The sequence below is a fragment of the Lissotriton vulgaris genome, chromosome 11, assembly GCF_964263255.1.
Source record: "Lissotriton vulgaris chromosome 11, aLisVul1.2, whole genome shotgun sequence".
In the NCBI taxonomy this organism is placed as follows: Eukaryota; Metazoa; Chordata; class Amphibia; order Caudata; family Salamandridae; genus Lissotriton; species Lissotriton vulgaris.
Window position 1 is genome coordinate 33622360 of NC_141699.1, and position 21464 is coordinate 33643823.

Consider the following 21464-nt stretch of genomic DNA (forward strand, 5'->3'; position numbering starts at 1 on the left):
GCTGTCCTCCTCCTATCCGCTTCCCTGGGTTAATTGAAGTGCCCTTGTTTACTTCCTCTCCCCTTGTCTCCTCGTTGCAGTTGGACGCGCTTCGACGCCTCCCTTCAAAACTGCTGTTTTGACCACAGCATCTGCCCACTTGGACACACTTTATCCTAGGGGCTCCCTTCCGGTGTATATTGAGTAAGTTTCAACATTGCCCAGCCACTCCTACAGTGCTTTCCACTGTCAGCACTACCCAAATCCTCACTCTGTTCCTTTTCCACACAGTTGGATCTCTACAGCCTTCCGCTTAAGACCACCTCGGCCGCGATTCGTTTGCTGCCAGTAACTTTTTCCGCCTCTCAGCGCCTCCAGACAGCTTTTGGTTTGAGGTCACCACAGGAGCCCACGGAGCTTCAAAGTGAGCGCTCTCACCTTCCGGATTGGTGTTGAGCCCTCCCCCACCCTCCGAGCACGAATGCAACGTTTCCCTCAACCCACCCTTCCCCGTGCATAGAGTGCGCAGCCATCCATGTCCTTACCAGAAGAGGGGAAACTTTTAAGCCCTTTCTGTGGCATCATTGACCAGCTTGCAACACGCACTCATTAAGCTGGACAGGACGCTTTGAAATCAAACTTTTTTAGATGAATATTTATTTCATTGATAAAGTTCCCTGAGCAAAGTTGTATTTTCTATCTATCACTCTATTACTGCATTTGCAGCTTTTATCTCTCCTCCTCTGCGAGCTTTCCAATCGTTCCTGCCCCCCTCCCCCATTTAATTTGTTTCCTGTCTCTTCATTGCTTGCCCGTCCCCCAAACCCTGTGCCTTGCTACGGTTTTCAGACTGCCGATTCTGCTGTGAAACCACTGTTTTGCCCTGCCTGTGTTTATGCTGCATGAGTTGTTTCTAACCCTGCAACAACCTTAATTGCTGGGGGTTATATGTCTGTGGCCAGCTCACCATGATTAAAAAAATAAATATTCATTAAAAGGGAAATCACCCACGCAAGCCCACTATCACCCACGCAACACCACACTCACCCACGCAACGCCACTCACCCAAGCAACCCCACTCACCCAAGCAACCCCACTCATCCACGCAACCCCACTCATCCACGCAACCCCACTCATCCACGCAACCCCACTCATCCACGCAACCCCACTCATCCACGCAACCCCACTCATCCACGCAACCCCACTCATCCACGCAACCCCACTCATCCACGCAACCCCACTCCCCCACGCAACGCCACTCACCCACGCAACGCCACTCCCCCACGCAACGCCACTCACCCACGCAACGCCACTCACCCACGCAACGCCACTCACCCACGCAACGCCACTCACCCACGCAACGCCACTCACCCACGCAACGCCACTCACCCACGCAACGCCACTCACCCACGCAACGCCACTCACCCACGCAACGCCACTCACCCACGCAACGCCACTCACCCACGCAACGCCACTCACCCACGCAACGCCACTCACCCACGCAACGCCACTCACACACGCAACGCCACTCACACACGCAACGCCACTCACACACGCAACGCCACTCACACACGCAACGCCACTCACACACGCAACGCCACTCACACACGCAACGCCACTCACACACGCAACGCCACTCAACTACGCAACGCCACTCAACTACGCAACGCCACTCAACTACGCAACGCCACTCAACTACGCAACGCCACTCAACTACGCAACGCCACTCAACTACGCAACGCCACTCAACTACGCAACGCCACTCAACTACGCAACGCCACTCAACTACGCAACGCCACTCAACTACGCAACGCCACTCATCTACTAAAAGCCACTCAACTACGCAACGCCACTCAACTACCCAATGCCACTCAACTACGCAACGCCACTCAACTACGCAACGCCACTCAACTACGCAACGCCACTCAACTACGCAACGCCACTCAACTACGCAACGCCACTCAACTACGCAACGCCACTCAACTACGCAACGCCACTCAACTACGCAACGCCACTCACACATGCAACGCCACTCACACATGCAACGCCACTCACACATGCAACGCCACTCACACATGCAACGCCACTCACACATGCAACGCCACTCACACATGCAACGCCACTCACACATGCAACGCCACTCACACATGCAACGCCACTCACACATGCAACGCCACTCACACATGCAACGCCACTCACACATGCAACGCCACTCACACATGCAACGCCACTCACACATGCAACGCCACTCACACATGCAACGCCACTCACACATGCAACGCCACTCACACATGCAACGCCACTCACACATGCAACGCCACTCACACATGCAACGCCACTCACACATGCAACGCCACTCACACATGCAACGCCACTCACACATGCAACGCCACTCACACATGCAACGCCACTCACACATGCAACGCCACTCAACAACGCAACGCCACTCAACTATGCAACGCCACTCAACTACGCACACATGCAACGCCACTGCCACATGCAACGCCACTCACACATGCAACGCCACTCACACATGCAACGCCACTCACACATGCAACGCCACTCACACAGCCAACGCCACTCACACAGCCAACGCCACTCACACAGGCAACACAAATCACACAGCCAACGCCACTCACACACGCAACCCCACTCACACACGCAACGCCACTCACACACGCAACGCCACTCACACACGCAACGCAACTCACACACGCAACGCCACTCACACACGCAACGCCACTCACACACGCAACGCCACTCACACACACAACGCCACTCACACACGAAAAACACTCACGTTGCCAATAGATTGCGCAGTACGACAGGTGGAACTATTACAATGGCAAATAACAATGCCTTTCACTGTTGTTATCATTTTGAATACATAAAGGGCTTTGTCATTTACACAACCAATAGCTCAAACTTTCCTACTGCGAGACCTATTGGCAACGCCAGTGCTTGTTTGATTTCAAAGTATTTTATTGATTTTATAAACAAGACATCAGCATCTCTGTACAAGGTTAGCCTCTCGAAGTTTGTACAACAGTGTTCGAAAGATATGCTTAGCTAACCCCACCTGATGTGGTTTAGTGAGAACGAGAAAAGATGAAGATGAACGAAGAAAGCAGAAGAGAAAGGAGTGAAAGAAGGGCACCAGGCAGGTTCTGTGATTGTGAGGTGTGTAGGCCCGTGATCAGCCGCCACCTCATTTGCTTGCGAGTTAGCGAGACACGTCAGTCCACCCCGCTCCAAAGGGCTCGAGTGATTGCTCCTTTATATTCTTTTTACCGCACTTAAGGGAGGGGGCGGGGAGGTGTGTCGCCGGGGGCGGAATGGTTTCATGGGTTTTCGTAGTCGAGGTGTGTGTCTAATGATTGCTGGTTTCCAGGGTGAGTTCTGTAGTGCAATGTTGTCTGCACCTCTCTCAGGTGCGTAATCCAGTTGAACCAGCCCTTGTATGAGGTCTGGCCTGTGTCCTTCCAGCTAATCAGGGCCATTTCCACCGCTGCGGTCAGCAGTAGGTCAAGTGCTCTGATCTTCGTTCTGTGGTTTTGAAAGTTTCTAACAATGGAGGCCTCGAGCTGTTTGAAAAGAGCCCTCTCTGTGGCCTGCGTGCACGCTGCACACTTGCTATTTATACAGAGATTCTTTCTGACACACAAGCAGCCTGTTTCCAACAAACATTTCTTGTTAGGCAAGCTGTGATTGTCACTCGGCAGGCACGGCTCCCACAACAACAGCCTTAGCCAGCCTGTCAGTGAGTCTCCAGCGAGGGCAGGGCGGCCTGCCGTTTTGGTAGACAGAAAGCATGCTTTGGAAAGACAAAACTGAGGACTCCGATCACTTATGTCTGTCTGTCCGTCCGTCTTGCGAGGGTACAGCAGGTTATCCAGCACTGTGCGCACAATACCGTGGTCTGTTTATTCAAGTGTTTCGACATCTCGGTGTCCCATGACTGCAAACCTCTCTCTGGCCTCTGATTCGGGATCATGCGCCTGCACCGGCAGCAGCTTATGCTCTTACAAATATTTAAAGGGGCAGAGCAGGGCTGTGATCAGCCCAGAGCCCCGCGCACCTCACCAGCCCTTTAAAAGGACCCAGGGCCAAGGGCCCTGAAAGCACTTAATTCAGTCACACATTTAATTTAAGGCCCTGAGAACAGTTTGTACCTCATACTAGGCACTTCTAGGTAAGTAAATGTACCACTTAGAAATATGCCAGTTATACTTTGTTTAGAGGGTAACAACACAGGGCCCTACTGCTGGTAAGCTGGGCTAAACTGCACAGAGGTCTGAAACCAGCACAACCATAGTATCCTGCCAAAAATGAAAAACCTGGATGACTGCACAGAAGAGGCGGGTTTTCTACACATGTAATGTGATTGAATACAGTGGTGGGAAAGGGCTTTGCCTTTGGCCACCCACTCTGACACACCCTAGGGGGGGGGCACAATGTGTGTGATGATTCTTGTTCGGCCCTGTAGGGAGCGGTAGTGTGTTGTCTTGCAAGTTGTATTTATCTTTATCTTTGTATTTTTCTTTAACTGTAAACATAATGGCTGCCAGTTTATATGGACTTGAATTGGCTGCTGTTGGGTAAAATGTAGAGCCAATGTTAAAGGGTAAAGGCTTCATCGGTTAATTTGGGAACGTCTTTCTAGATTGCATAGGTTTGATCTGTTTATTTTGAAACATTCTGACAAAGCCAATAGGCCTGATCTACTTATGTGGGAAGCATTTGTTAAAATCAGTAGTTCTTGAAGGATGAATTGTTATTACATTTCTAAAGCTTATAGACAGATGTTTTGTTAAATTTAAAGTAAAATTATACCTCACTAGTGTGGGTGGGCCAAGAGCCTGCGACTTGTAAGGGCCAAAAACATAGGGCTTGACGGCCTCGCAGTAGGCTCTAAGCACTATTGTTATTTTTATCGGGAAACCAAGAGCAATGCTGGTTAGTAGGACATTTGTGTCGGCGTGGTGATCCCACACAGAAATGTAAGGAAAATGTGTATTTTTAAGCTAAATTTGAGGTTTGCTGGGGATTCTGGGTAGGAAAACATTGGGGGATCCACGCAAGCCATACCTTTCTGGATTCCCCCGGGCGTCTAGTTTTAAGAAATGTCTGGGTTAGGTAGGTGCCTCCCTTGCAAAACCAAGTCGTTTTTTGATGGGTAATTTTGAAGTCTACACAATTGGTTGTGGTCCCTTTATTGCTACGGGTATTTGGCCCATCCACCTAAGTGAGATACCATTTTTATCGGAAGACCTGGAGGGTGGTAGGAAATTTGTGTCAGTCCGGTTTTTCCCGCAACTTTTGCAAACAGAAATTTGTGAAAATTTAGATTTTTTAGGTCAATTTTAGGTTTGCAGGGGATTCTGGGTTTGAAAACATTGGGGGATCCATGCAAGCCATACCTCCCTGGTCTCCCCTGGCTGTCTAGCTTTCATAAATGTCTGGATTAGATAGGTTTCCCTAGATGGCCACCGAGCCCAGGAGCAAAAACACAGGTGCCTCCCTTGCAAAACCAGGTTGTTTTGCGATAGATATCTTTTTATTAAACCATTTCATTAGACCTTACTAGACTGAAAGTGATTACATGTACATCACTAGTTAGAGTTAAAAAATTATGTTACATCATAGAGGGATTGACTAATAGCACTCACAGTGAATTGTTCAAAGCACTTTCTTCTATAATTTTACATTGCACGGGGTAAGAGTCGTATCTGGTTTGCCTTCTTTCACTATTTGGCGAGTAGAATTGTGTGTCAGAGAACTCTCTGCCCTGCTCATATGCCCTTGTATCTCTTGACTAGGGATGAATGTTTTGATTTGTTCTGCATTCCATTCCATCAATTGTGTGTCGTTTGCTTTCTCGCCGTAAGTGCGCCAGGTATGCCCAGACATGAGCCCTGGGCTCACTGTGCCACTGGTATCAAGCTATCCGGGATGAAACTCCGAAACCGGTCCTAGGACGCTTGTTTCCGGTCCAGGGAGGACCTGGCTTGGCAGTTCAGTCTGGACTGTTGCCAAGGGACACAGGGTCAGGCTGATTTGCATATGGCTAGGTTCAAACTGGGGTTGCACAGTGGGCAAAAGAACAATGGATTTAACCCAGATCTTTTGACTGGAGGAGAATGTTTGCATTGTCAGCATTCTGTCCATCATTTTGTTTGCTGTAACACTTTGCGCCCTAAGTTGGATGGGTATGCCCAGACGTGGGTCCCTTGCTCACTGTGCCACTGGATTCAAGCTATCCTGGCTGAAGAAGTGTGACATACCCTGAAACCGGTCCCAGGATGCTTGTTTCCGGTTCAGGGGAGGACCTGGCCTGGCAGTTTGGTCTGGACTGTTCCCATGGAGCACATGGTCAAGACTGATTTGCATATGGCTGGATCCAAACTGGGGTGGTGTAGTGGGCAAAAAAACGATGGATTTAGCCCAGATCTTTTGACTGGGGGAGAATATTTGCATTGTCAGCATTCCGTCCATCATTTGTTTGGTAACAGTTACCTGGCGAGAGTCACCGCTTTTGATTATCTGGAAATTTGACTTTCTGACAGAAGGTCATGGAAGCCCCACCTAGCCAAGATGCTGCTGAGCCAAAAACGTGCGGCTGGAGTGTAAAATATGAATCCACGAGTTGAAGGATAAATAAGTTCAGGTTTATTCAGAAGAAAGATCCCATCCACAGGTGAGCATCCAGCCAGCATAAAGATAAGGCTACAACTGACTGCTAAACAAAGCATAACATTCTAAGAGATGTGCAGGAGATTCCAGTGCTTCATGACATCAGCGCAGCTACGTCATGAAGCACAGATGGACACAGAACCACGATGCCACATGGAGCACTAGCGAAAGAACATCGCAGGTCACAAAGCAGACCGGTTGCCCTGGCTCTAGCGATTTATGGCACCAAAGTAGTCAGCACAGCCCTTTATGGTGCTGCGCTGTGGGGGTTTGATGACATTAGCAGATCTGAGCATAAGTTCCTGAGGGGTTTGGTAATGCTTCCCCGTACTGTCCCACTATCACCCTTGATGTCAGACATGGGCAGGAGGCTGATTAGAAATATTGCCAAGTTGTGCTCACTGCCTTTTTGGGCCTGCTTAAGTCTGACCCCCTGAACTTTCCAAGTAGCCGAAGCACTAACCGAAGTTATGAGTCTAGACGTCAGTCATAGAACTAGCTGGACAACTAGTATCAGGAAAACACTGTTAGCTTTGGGTAGCTTGGAGAGCATTGGGATAGGCAAGCCCCTCCCAGTAAATTGGAACTCAAACGAGTATATTGGGAGTGGGTGGACAGCCAGGAAACAAGCAAATACAATGTGGGCAGATTAATGGAGGAATTTTATCTCTATAAATTGAGCAGAGGTCTCGAGCCTTACCTGGACACAATTCAGGTACCAAGAGATAGGATGCTGTACACTCATTTTAGGTTTGGCACGCTTCCTGTCCTTGCATTGATGGCAAAATGGCAGCCACTCGATCACACAACAGAGGACTGTCAATGCTGCAGAGCCCCGCTGGAGTGTGTCGCTCACTTCATGTTTGCTTGCCCAGCATACAAAGCAGCAATGCTAAAAAGGCTTAAACCAATCTGCCAGCATCTGGCCACACTGTACCACCGGGTGGCTTTGCGTATTTTAAAATCTAACGCAAGAACTCGTTTTGCGTGTGGTGTGGCCAAGTTTCATAATTGTGCCTGGATAGTCAGACAAACGGCCCTGAGGGGGTGTGGGGGAGACCAACATTACACTGTAGGAGCTGCAGAGTCAGTACCCCAGTCTTAGATTTAAGCTTGACCTACTGCTTAAACATGATTTTATGCACTTGCGCTTTACACCAGCCTACACGTCATGTGACAACTGGCCTAATTTCGTACTACTAGGGGGCAAGCAAGGAGGGCTAGACACCTCCGATGGGCTTAAAAGTATGGACTGCCTTGCTTGCATTTTTTTATTCTTTTTTTTATTGTTATTCATGTAACTGTATATGGTTTTCTACAAATTCATTTTTACGCTGTTTTTATTATGTAGAGTTAGACAAACTTTTAACCTTGCTGCTATGAATTAGTGCCCTTTCATGATTTGGTTATGGATGCAATATTTGCAAAATTGTACTCTTGTAACATGGCTTTTTTATTGGATGCTTTTATTGAAATAAAGAACAAATTCAATTCAATAGTCTGTCTTCTAGAGGGGAATGGTCTAAGAGGGCCGTACCTTGTTGTATGTATATTTTTAGGGTATGCATGAGTTGCTTGTAGGGGATACGCTGGGAGAGTGCCAGGTCATATACTTGTTTTATATCGTCAAAAGGGAGGGGAGCCCCGTCCCTCTACACGTCTCACTGGTGTTCAATACCTATAGTCCGCCATCTCGAGAAGCCCTCTAGTTCAGTCACCTCCCTCAGTTGGTCCCTATTCCATAGTAGCGTCATACTTGTCAGCCGATCATGCCAACCCAAATATCTGTTTGTCTCTGTCCAACATTTGACCACCGTTGCAGTATCTGTGGGCCAGTCCTGATGTGCCCTACGAGCTTATAAGAGAGGCTCATAATTCCTGTTTGGCATTGCTTCTCTGTCCATTCTATAGGCTGGTTCCTCCCTATCTGTGTAAACCCAGTCATTTATCAATTATGAGGCCCAGTTATAGAGTCTAATATCTGGGACTGCCAGGCCGCCTTTATAAACCCCTCTTTGTAGTTTATTTAGGGCAATTCGGGGTGCGAGCCCTTGCCACAGCAGAGTGTGGCGTTCCTGGGCTATCTGTTTGAAGAAGGTTGTTGGGACTGGGTAGGGAGTGTGTTGCAGAACATACAGGAGGCGCGGTAAGGTCATCATTTTATATTAGACTGTTTTGTCCATGAAGGGCAGTGGCAGTGTGCGCCAATGGCGTTATGTCGGTGCAAAATCTGTTCAAGTGGGCGAAGAGGTTATGCTGCAGGAATAGCTGGTGGCTGCTCGTTACATAGATGCTCAAATATTTAAAGCCGCCTTCGATTATCGGAGCCGCACATTTCGCCGGAAACCTCCGGGGAGTGCCCGACAAGGGGTACATGACCGATTTGGTACAATTTATGGTATGGTCAGAGATAATGGATAATTCTGATATCTCCCCTATACGTTTTGGGCCATTACCTGCAGCGGGTACATAGCTCACCCACACAAGTGAGGTTCCATTTTTATTGAGAGACCTAGTGGTAGGAAATTTGTTTGAGCCCGGTGATCCCACAACTTTTCCACACACAAATGTGTGAACATTAAGATTTTTCAGCTAAATTTGAGGTTTGCAGGGGATTCAGGGTTGGAAAACCTTGGGGGATCCATTCAAGCCATACTTCCCTGGACTCCCCATGCTATCTAGTTTTCAGAAACGTCGGAGTTATGTTGTCCTGCTGCTGCTTGTGCTACTAGTGAGGGAGGCTTCTCCTGCTGCTTGTCGTACTGTGAGTAAGGGAGGCTTCTCCTGTTGCTGTTTGTACTGTGAGTGAGGGAGGCCTGTCCTGCTGCTGCCTGTACTGTGCCGGGGATACTTTTTCTGCTACTGCTTTTAATGTGAGAGCCTTTCCTGCTACTATTGCCTGCATTGTTTGAGGGAGGCTTCTCCTGCTGCTGCTGCCTGTAATGTGTGAGGAAGACTTCTCTTGCTTGTACTGTGAGGGAGGGAGGCTTCTCCTCTTGATGCCTGTGCTGTGAGTGAGGGAGGCTTGTCCTGCTGCTGCCTGTACTGTGTGACAGAGGCCTGTCCTGCTGCTGCCTGTACTGTGTGACAGAGGCTTCTCCTGCTGCTGCCTGTACTGTGTTAGTGAGAAGTGTTTTGCTGCTGCCTGTGCTGTGAGCGAGGGAGGCTTCTCCTGCTGCTGCCTGTGCTGTGAGTGAGGCCTGTCCTGCTGCTGCCTGTGCTGTGAGTGAGAAAGAGGCCTGAACTGTTGCTTCCTGTACTGGTTCTCTGGTGTGGTGGGGGATAAACCATGCACTGATGCTGCCTGTACTGTACCGTATGTTTGTGTGCCTGTACTTGGGTGTCTTCTCTGTCTGTTCGCCTGACAGTATTGCACCGGTTTTGTGTGTGAGGTGAGCCAGGACTATATAAATAACAAGTCTCTTGAGTTTGTCAGTGCTTATTTATTCTGTTCAGTCCTGTTAAGTATGAATGCCACATTTGTTGTTGAATTTGGACAAATGTGTCATTTTGGTGCAGGTGGAAGTGCAGTTTCTTGGTATTCTTCTTGCCCAGGACCAGTCAGTGAAATCGGCTGAATGGCTCAGTGTGGCCGCATCGCATACCAAGCTTGACCCCTTCTGTGCAGATGGCTTGTGTTTCTCGGTAGGAAGGTATGGCAGGGGTATCTGTGCCTTGTGCCCCTGTGGTGCCCTCAGGGGTTATGCAGTGAACATCCAGGCTGCATATCATAAAACGTTTGAGATGGCTTTGTGTGTTTTTAATACAGATGCTGCCATTACTGTTGTTCTACCGGTGTATTTTTGGTGTATTTTAGTTGCGTTGGAGTGAGAAAAATGTCTTTGTGAAAGGTTAATTGAATCGAGTTTGTTAAATATTGAATTATAGAGTGGGTGTTAGTAGTGCAATCAATAAAAGGAGAATCAGAAGACGGGGTTTTAGCAAATGCAGATTTTGCTATATTCATCAGTCCATTTCTGTGTGTATTTTTACTGCTCTTCAGCGTATGCACTGGGCTTTGATCTGACTCGTCATGTTAAGACTAAGTTTAATAAATCATTGATTATGTCTTAAGTGGGGAACCCCCGCTCTTTCCCATGGGTTGCAACGCCAAAATAGCCACGGATGGTTTCCGAAATCTCATCATATATGTCACGAGGGTGTTTTCCACCAGAGAAACCTCTTGCCTCCTTTACACCGTCTCCGGGCTGACGTCCAGCATTGGAAAACACTGCTCTGTAATCTCTTGGGTAGAGCTGCCCTTTACAAAATGATGGCGCTTCCTCTTTTTCCTCGCCATATCCTGTCCCGCCTCAATACTTCCAGGCAGTTGACTCCGAAGCTGGTACGAAGGAGGTATTGCTTTGCCGGCCATTCGATCATATTACTGAGCCATAGTTAGTGGTCCTCAATCACTGGATGCATCGACCCACCCCCACAGACCCAGCATGTAGAATGGATAGGCTCAATATGGTGGCGGACAATTACTTGAGGGCATTGTATGGAGGGACTAGATATACACTCAAATATACTCCAACTTCTACCACAGTTTCGATCTGGCATACGGGAACTGCTACATCGGGCTGGACGGTTACTTCACTGACAGAGTCCTGCCAGTTAGCTATGCTCTCTAGGCAACCGGGGTTTGACAAGTAGAATCGGATTGGTCTCTCCAATGTTGGGATACCCGTGGGCAAAGGGCGGGGTAGTTCAGTTTGATGACTTACAAACACAGTACCAACTGCACGAGGGTGAAACGTTAAGATATCTTCAGGCACGAAGTGCTTTACATAAGGCAATTCCCTAGGGTTCTGATCCACCTGTCTCTTCACCTTTGGAGGACCGTCTCCTGGATGAGTATCTCCCGGACAAAGCCATCTCACTGACCGATCGTAAAATACTTAATAAGTTGCCGGAAACTCACTACAAAATACGTGCAAAATGGTGTGATGACATTGGAGACATACCTGATGAGGATTGGAAGAAGGCTCTGGCCTCGCCCCGGGAAGTGGCTATCCATTCCCGTTTCTAGCTAATACAGCTTAAAATACTTCACAGGGCCTATTTTACTAGTTTGGTGCTTGTTAAAATGGGGCTTCTTGACTCCCAGCTATGCCCCCAAGGCTGTGGTTCCATTGGTACCTTTCTGCACCAGTGGTGGGAATATCCCGTCCTTCAACGGTATTGGAGTAGGATTGTGTCCACCATGTCCCGACTATGTCACAAATCTATTAAGGCCTCCCCTCAATCAATCAGGGGTTGGTAAAGCGTGCTACTCTCCCATGAGGGTCTCAAGGCGCTGGGGGAGGGAAAGCGGGCCTGCTCCGGTCAGTCGAAAAGCCAGGTCTTGAGAGCCCGTCTAAAGGTGTTCAGGGTTGGAGAGCATCTTAGTTCTACTGGGAGAGTGTTCCATGCTGTGGCTGCGGTGTAGGAGAAAGCTCTCCCTCCAGCTCTGCTTCTGAGGATGCGGGGGACCTCTGCTAGGGCAAGGTCGGCTGAGCGGAGGTTCCTCTTGGGTGCCTGGAAACTCATTCGGTTGTTCAGGTATTTGGGTCCGATGTTGTTGAGGGATTTGTAGGCGTGTGTGAGTAGTTTGTAGGTGACCCTCTTATCGACGGGGAGCCAGTGGAGTTCTCGCAGATGTGGAGTCATATGTTCGTGGTGCGGTATCCCTAGGATGAGCCTGGCAGCCGCGTTTTGGATGGTTTGGAGCTTGCTTAGTAGGGATTTGTTGATTCCGGCGTAGAGGGCGTTGCTATAGTCATGCCTGCTGGTGATGAGTGCATGGGCGACAGTCCTTCTGCAGTCTGGGGGATCTACTTGAAAGTTTTTCGTAGGATCCGGAGGCAGTTGAAACTGGCGTAGGAGATAGGGTTGATTTGGCGGTTCATGGAGTGGGAGGAGTCGAGGATTATGCTGAGGTTCTGAGCATGGTCTGTCGGGGTGGGTGGACCCCGAGGGCGGGAGGCCACCAGTAGTTGCTCCAGGCAGAGGAGCAGGGTCCGAAGATGAGAACCTCTGACTTTTCGGAGTTGAGTTTGAAGTAGCTGCCTTCATCCAGGTGGCCACGTTTCTCATTCCTTCCTGGAAGCTGAGTTTAGTGTCTTCCAGGTTCTTGGTGAGGGAGAGGATGAGCTGGGTTTCGTTGGGGTAGGATATGATGATGAGCCCGTGCTACCTGACGATGGCGGCGATGGGAGCCATGTAGATGTTGAATAGAGTTGGGCTCAGAGAAGATCCCTGGGGAACTCCGCAGATGATGTTGGTGGGTTTGGAGAGGAAAAGGGTGAGCATGACACTCTGTGTTCTGCCGGAGACGAAGGATCGGATCCAGTTGAGGGCGTCCCCCTGAATTCCCACTTTGTGGAGCCTGCTGGATAGTGTTGAAGGCTTTGGAGAGGTCCAGGAGGATGAGGGCTGCGGTGTGGCCCTGGTCGAGCAGCGTGCGGATGTCATCGGTGGCGGCGAGCAGGGCTGTCTCGGTTCTCTGGTTGCTGCGGAAACCGGATTGGGAGGGGTCCAGGATGCAGTTATCTTTGATGAAGGTGGTCAGTTGGGCGTTCACAAGCCTTTCTGTGACTTTGGCAGCAAAGGGGAGGAGGGAGATGGGTCGGTAGTTCTTGAGGTCAGTTGAGTCAGCCAATGTTTATTTTGAGGAGGGGCTTCACTTCCGCACAGTTCCAGTCCAAGGGGCAGGTGCCGTAGGCCAGGGAGGAGTTGATGGTGCGGGTAGTTTGGGGGCGATGGCCGTGGAGGCTCTGTGGAAGATATGCGGGGGCACGGGTCCGTAGGGGCTCCTGAGTGAGTTTTCTTCATGGTGGTGGTGATAAGTTCGAAGGATGCGGGGTTCCAGGTGGTGATGGTTGGGGTGTTGGTGGTGGTGGTTGGAGGGGTGAAGGCAATAGTTTTCTCGCTGAAGTTGTCGTAAAGGGTCATGATCTACTGGTGGAAGTAGGTGCTGAGCTTGTTGCAGAGATCTTGGGAGGGTGTGATGTCAGTGGCTTCGCATGAGGGTTTGAGCTGCTTTACGACGTTGACTTTGTCTATTGAACATTTGGGAAGCCACTGATCTGTCACAAACTGAACAAGTATGGGTGTCGTTGGGCTGTATGGTGGCAAAGTAACATCGCCAGAACATGGAAGGGAGGAGTTGTGCCTAAATCTGCTGACTGGGCGGCTGACATGGACTGGTGTATGCAGGGGGAAAGGGGGGTTTATGAAAGCTGGGGATGCCCAGGCAAGTGGACTAAAATATGGGGCCCCTGGAACACGAGCAGAGGTTTCCTTTGTACCCCCTTTAGTGACACTCTCCCACTTGATGTTGACAATGAGACGCTGTAAGATTTTAACAAATGTGTGTGACTATGATTTATTTTTTGGTGTCTTCGACCTATTGCACTGATTGCATTTCACTGTGTTTTTATAACTGGGCGACTTTGATCATCTTGACAACTGCTCCTTATTGCATTTGTGTTTTTTGTATTGTTTTCTGTTGATTCTCTCAATAAAACAGATTTATAAAAAAAAAAAGACTAGGTTTAATTTCATAGACCAAAGGCTGATTAAGCAAAGGGTGATGGTAGAGCTGACCCATAGTTTGATGCTGTCACTGTCTCAATCCAGTGTTACGCCTCAGGACTCTGTAGCTGGAAGATTTCAATCCCTCTGGGGCCGGACTTCGGATTTCTCATACATGATGCCTTGGTTCCGCCCCCCCCTATCTGAGAACAGGGATGGACTGAAGGGTCATTGTTGGTGGATGCCGGAGAGAAGGGGTCAGGGGGCAGTGCTATGTCCAGTGCTACTGAGAGCCCCTCTCACTAGCCCTCAGGCCTGCTGTTGAGTAGGTAATGAACAATCAAAGAAGAGTGCCTCACCACTTACATTTGTAACCACATTTATGGAAAGTTGAACACGCTGTTTGTCGTTATCAACTGGGTATTTTTATTTATACCGAATAATTTTTGATTAAACTCTGTTTGTCAAAAACAACATATTATAGACAGACAAAAACATATGTACAATGTGAATTTGAACCAAGGTTAGACTTTTCTACACAACAAAGTGTCACAAACTAAATGTAGTCATTAATCACGAAAAATGAAAAACAATGTGAAACAGACAGTGACATTAGATATGCATGGCAATGAGTGATAAACACACTTTCAAATGAATAGAGCATTGATTGAAGCAAAAAAAAGTAGATAAAGGGGGGAAAATTAGGAAAGGAGCGCGAAAATAAATTCGGGATTCTTTATCGGCCAGCGAATGCTGGTATACAAGTTATCCTTTTCTAATTGGCCGACGCGTTTCGAATCCAGGGGCTTGTTTTCCGGATTCTCATCAGGGCACAATTACTCTGTCTGTAAAATTTGAAAGGAAGAAAGCTTTTTTAAGTATTATGGGTGGAAAAGGCAGGACTCCCTATGTTATGACACTCAGCCGAGGGGCCTACCAGTTCTTTGAAGAAACAAATTCAGAGGACAATTGTCAGTGCAGGCTGGATGAGCTCCATGAGGAGTCCAGTTGGCGGGGCTTCCTAAAACAAGGTGAGTTGACATTAGCACAGCTAAAATGTGTTGCTGCCAGAATGTGCAAATTGAATGGGGACAAACGTACCGTCGGCTGTTTCTTAACTTGACGGTGACGGCTGCCTTTAACGTAGAAGGTAAATTCTTCTGCGGGCTCTCGCTGAGAATGAGGCCAATGGCGCTGTGTGCAGAAACATAAGCATTGGTTTTGGGAGCTGGGGTCTGAGTTGTCGCTAATTACTATACTGGCTGGCAAGAGACGTACCTTTTGAGTTTTGTCAGAGTCGGTGCGAAGGGGTCTTGGTATCCGATCAAACTTTTTATAGGGGTCCGACGTGTACAATTTTCACCGTGCTCCGTATCCGCTGAGGGAAAACGGAAGAGATTTTGGTTAGTTTTTAGCGTTGACCGCGAGTAAAACAAAGACCAGCGGCGGGGTGCCACGGGAGCATCGCTTACCTCCGTGTTGCTCGGTCAAGGCCTCCAGATTCTGCGTGATTCCAAAGATGGACGCTATAGTTGTTGCCATGGAGAAAAGCACTTGGATGTGTGCTAAGCCTTATGGGATTTGTAGTTTGAGCTATTCTGTGCTAATGTCAGGAATTATCATATGGGGTGTGTCTTGTGTATTGATTGGAATTGAGGAGAAACTGAGACGCGACCTGTACGGTCATCAGGCACCAGGACACTATTGGGTCAAAGTCTCGCGACTTCGGACAAACTGTTAAGGCCCTTCTGTACACTGTTAAATTTCAGAATTAAGTATGCTTCCTTTTTGAGGAGCATTCTGTCCAAGTCTGCGTTGTTCTGTGATGGACGTAGTGTATGCAATACCGTCCATCTAAGGTCATTGACATCATGGTTGGCATTCAAGAAATGTTCAACCATGGGGGCAGTCATGATTTTGTTTTTAATTCGGGACCGGTGTTGGCAAATGCGTGTGTTAACTTGTTGTCTAGTTTTGCCAATATAGATTTGGTCACAGGGGCACTGAACCAGGTAAACAACATTCTTGGTTTTGCAGTTGGAAAATTCTGAGTGTTTCCATCTGGTGGCCCCATGCTGGAACTCGTCGCCCTCGATTGTATTCGGGCACACGACACAGGTACCACACTTGTGATGTCCTGTGATCGGTTTGAGGTTCCACTGGGTCAGTAGATCGCTTTTCTTTTTTGGTAACGATACATCTGCCCTCATGATGTGCTGTCCCACGTTTTGGTTTCTCTTATAGGCGAACAAAGGTTGTGGGAGTGGGCATTCTAGATTCGCCATTAAGTGCCAATTATTCAGCACAGTTTTTCTTAGTTTGTGTGTGTCTGGTCCAAAGGAGTCAAGCTAGCCGGGCTGATGAGAGGTGTTACCTCGAAACCGGTCCGGTTCTCGGATGCTTGATTCCGTTCTGGGAAGGACATGGCTTTTGTAGTTCGGACTGGACTGTTCCCATGGGGCAACAGGGTCAGAGCTGATTTGCATATCGCCATTGTCTAACCCAGGGTGGTGTGGAGTGCAAAAAAACGATGGATTCGGGACCAGATCTTTTGACTGGGGGAATGTGTGACATTGATCCACATTCGGTCCATCACTTGTTGTTTTTGCAATTGCCGCCCTAAGTGCGCTGGGGATGCCCAGACGTGGGTCCCAGGCACTCCACACCACTTGGAGTCAAGCTAGCCGGGCTGATGAGAGGTGTTACCTCGAAACTGGTCCGGTTCTCGGATGCTTGATTCCGTTCTGGGAAGGACATGGCTTTTGTAGTTCGAACTGGACTGTTCCCATGGGGCAACAGGGTCAGAGCTGATTTGCATATCGCCATTGTCTAACCCAGGGTGGTGTGGAGTGCAAAAAAAGATGGATTCGGGACCAGATCTTTTGACTGGGGGAATGTGTGACATTGATCCACATTCGGTCCATCACTTGTTGTTTTTGCAATTGCCGCCCTAAGTGCGCTGGGGATGCCCAGACGTGGGTCCCAGGCACTCCACACCACTTGGAGTCAAGCTAGCCGGGCTGATGAGGTGTTACCTCGAAACCGGTCCGGTTCTCGGATGCTTGATTCCGTTCTGGGAAGGACATGGCTTTTGTAGTTCGAACTGGACTGTTCCCATGGGGCAACAGGGTCAGAGCTGATTTGCATATCGCCATTGTCTAACCCAGGGTGGTGTGGAGTGCAAAAAAACGATGGATTCAGGACCAGATCTTTTGACTGGGGGAATGTGTGACATTGATCCACATTCGGTCCATCACTTGTTGTTTTTGCAATTGCCGCCCTAAGTGCGCTGGGGATGCCCAGACGTGGGTCCCAGGCACTCCACACCACTTGGAGTCAAGCTAGCCGGGCTGATGAGAGGTGTTACCTCGAAACCGGTCCGGTTCTCGGATGCTTGATTCCGTTCTGGGAAGGACATGGCTTTTGTAGTTCGGACTGGACTGTTCCCATGGGGCAACAGGGTCAGAGCTGATTTGCATATCGCCATTGTCTAACCCAGGGTGGTGTGGAGTGCAAAAAAACGATGGATTCGGGACCAGATCTTTTGACTGGGGGAATGTGTGACATTGATCCACATTCGGTCCATCACTTGTTGTTTTTGCAATTGCCGCCCTAAGTGCGCTGGGGATGCCCAGACGTGGGTCCCAGGCACTCCACACCACTTGGAGTCAAGCTAGCCGGGCTGATGAGAGGTGTTACCTCGAAACCGGTCCGGTTCTCGGATGCTTGATTCCGTTCTGGGAAGGACATGGCTTTTGTAGTTCGGACTGGACTGTTCCCATGGGGCAACAGGGTCAGAGCTGATTTGCATATCGCCATTGTCTAACCCAGGGTGGTGTGGAGTGCAAAAAAACGATGGATTCGGGACCAGATCTTTTGACTGGGGGAATGTGTGACATTGATCCACATTCGGTCCATCACTTGTTGTTTTTGCAATTGGTCCAAAGGTGGTGACACAGGCCAGTCTTTCAAGTGTCGGTTTGGGCCGTACTTGTTAGAGAGTTTCGCGGGGGGTGAAGCCCGCTCTTTTGAAAGAGTGCTTCAGCAGTTTCTTTGGGTACCCCCTTTCTTGCATTTCTTGACAAAACGTCTCCGCGTGGGACGTGAAGTCTTCCAAGTCGGAGCAGTTTCTCCTAATGCGCAACAGTTGCCCATATGGAAGGTTGGATTTCAGATTCCTAGGGTGGGCACTCTTGTGGTGCAGAATGGTATTTCTGTCCGTATCTTTTTTGAAAAGGGATGATTTGAGAACCCCGTTGATGTTTGCTATTTCGACATCGGCAGATGTATAGTTACCAAAAAAGAAAAGCGATCTACTGACCCAGTGGCGACGAGTTCCAGCATGGGGCCACCAGATGGAAACACTCAGAATTTTCCAACTGCAAAACCAAGAATGTTGTTTACCTGGTTCAGTGCCCCTGTGACCAAATCTATATTGGCAAAACTAGACAACAAGTTAACACACGCATTTGCCAACACCGGTCCCGAATTAAAAACAAAATCATGACTGCCCCCATGGTTGAACATTTCTTGAATGCCAACCATGATGTCAATGACCTTAGATGGACGGTATTGCATACACTACGTCCATCACAGAACAACGCAGACTTGGACAGAATGCTCCTCAAAAAGGAAGCATACTTAATTCTGAAATTTAACAGTGTACAGAAGGGCCTTAACAGTTTGTCCGAAGTCGCGAGACTTTGACCCAATAGTGTCCTGGTGCCTGATGACCGTACAGGTCGCGTCTCAGTTTCTCTTCAGTTCCAATCAATACACAAGACACAGCCCATGTGATAATTCCTGACATTAGCACAGAATAGCTCAAACTACAAATCTCATAAGGCTTAGCACACATCCAAGTGCTTTTCTCCATGGCAACAACGATAGCGTCCATCTTTGGAATCACGCAGAACGCTGGAGGCCTTGACCGAGCAGCACGGAGGTAAGCGATGCTCCCGTGGCACCCCACCGCTGGTCTTTGTTTTCCTCGCGGTCAACGCTAAAAACTAACCAAAATCTCTTCCGTTTTCCATCAGCGGATACAGAGCACGGTGAAAATTGTACACGCCGGACCCCTATAAAAAGTTTGATCGGATACCAAGACCCCTTCGCACCGACTCTGACAAAACTCAAAAGGTACGTCTCTTGCCAGCCAGTATAGTAATTAGCGACAACTCAGACCCCAGCTCCCAAAACCAATGCTTATGTTTCTGCACACAGCGCCATTGGCCTCATTCTCAGCGAGAGCCCGCAGAAGAATTTACCTTCTACGTTAAAGGCAGCCGTCACCGTCAAGTTAAGAAACAGCCGACGGTACGTTTGTCCCCATTCAATTTGCACATTCTGGCAGCAACACATTTTAGCTGTGCTAATGTCAACTCACCTTGTTTTAGGAAGCCCCGCCAACTGGACTCCTCATGGAGCTCATCCCGCCTGCACTGACAATTGTCCTCTGAATTTGTTTCTTCAAAGAACTGGTAGGTCCCTCGGCTGAGTGTCATAACATAGGGAGTCCTGCCTTTTCCACCCATAATACTTAAAAAAGCTTTCTTCCTTTCAAATTTTACAGACAGAGTAATTGTGCCCTGATGAGAATCCGGAAAACAAGCCCCTGGATTCGAAACGCGTCGGCCAATTAGAAAAGGATAACTTGTATACCAGCATTCGCTGGCTGATAAAGAATCCCGAATTTATTTTCGCGCTCCTTTCCTAATTTTCCCCCCTTTTTCTACTTTTCTTTGCTTCAATCAATGCTCTATTCATTTGAAAGTGTGTTTATCATTCATTGCCATGCATATCTAATGTCACTGTCTGTTTCACATTGTTTTTCATTTTTCGTGATTAATGACTACATTTAGTTTGTGACACTTAGTTGTGTAGAAAAGTCTAACCTTGGTTCAAATTCACATTGTACATATGTTTTTGTCTGTCTATAATATGTTGTTTTTGACAAACAGAGTTTAATCAAAAATTATTCGGTATAAATAAAAATACCCAGTTGATAACGACAAACAGCGTGTTCAACTTTCCATAAATGTGGTTACAAATGTAAGTGGTGAGGCACTCTTCTTTGATTGTTCATATACTTAGGCCCAGCCTCCCCACTTGTCCTCTAGGGCCAAGCTCCCCTTGTGTTTCTCGTTGAGTAGGTAATGACATGTCCGGTCTGCAGGGACCCCTCTGCCGGCAGCCTCTGGAGTCAGGCGGTGGTCCAGGGTGTCTCCTGGACATAATGTGAAGTGAAGTCTGAGCTCCTTCCTAATGGGACATTATGCGGCAATCAGCGGACGCCCGGCAGGTCAGGCCAATTCAGACTCATCTGTGCTGGTAATTTACCCGTCCTGCAGGGCTGCAGCCCCGTGCTCTCCCAGCCTCGCTGATTTGTACGTTTGCAGCATCAGTGGGAAGTTAATTTACCATCTGCTGGAGGACAGACACCCGCCAGCGCCTTGTAATATCTGCTTCGATCGTCCTGCTGCCCTCCCCGTGGATTGGAAGTGTCAGGACGTGCAGTGATCCGGTAACACTCCTCCCCTTCTGGAGTTCCTTGAGTCTCTGGTTTAGGAGCAGAAATCATGGAAACGTCTGATCATTCAAGGGAGTTGGAATTACCGGTGACAGATACTGCATGTAATTCAATAATAGTCCCGAGCACAACCACTATAATAATTGTCAAGTACAACAATATTGAGTCCATTCAATTCTTCTTGTGTTCCAGACCGCTTTATTCTTATGGTCCTCGTTTCATCAGTAGTCCCTTAAAGCCGAAGCCAACACTTGTTTCGTCAGATCGATGCATTAATATCACTGACTTCATCAGGGCTCATCATCTATTCGCAGCAAAAATTTATCATATTGGTACTGTGTGGTATTATTAACCTCCACAAATCCAGCAAGGATCTTAGCTCAGACATCCGTTCGTTTGCTGTGTTATACACCTGCAGGAGGGAGAGTGCTCCTTCGTACATCCATCCTGGCTTGGTCGATTTGATTTCCAATAACTGTTCAGGAGGTGATAGTCTGCCTTTTCCCCTCCATGCTTTTGCATGTCAAGATCTCTTTTGGAGAATTTTAATTAGATTTCATTGGGAGTATCCTGGGAGATTGACTGCCAATTATATGGTTGTGTTATATTAGCATCTTGGGCACATGATGGTCACAGTCTCATGAGGTTGACTTCTCATTTTCTGCTGAGGTCTGGTGGCCGTTTGAGACTTACTGAGATGGTAGACTCAGTGTTCTGCTCAAGTTGGGACCCCTCTGTCCAACAG

The 21464-nt window shown here is 48.4% G+C and overlaps 1 protein-coding gene across 1 annotated transcript in view; it reads left to right on the forward strand.

Moving 5' to 3' along the window:
* SLC15A4 (solute carrier family 15 member 4) overlaps positions 1 to 21464 on the forward strand; it is a 317983-nt gene that overhangs the window by 55621 nt on the left and 240898 nt on the right. The gene's annotated exons all lie outside the window — the stretch shown is intronic.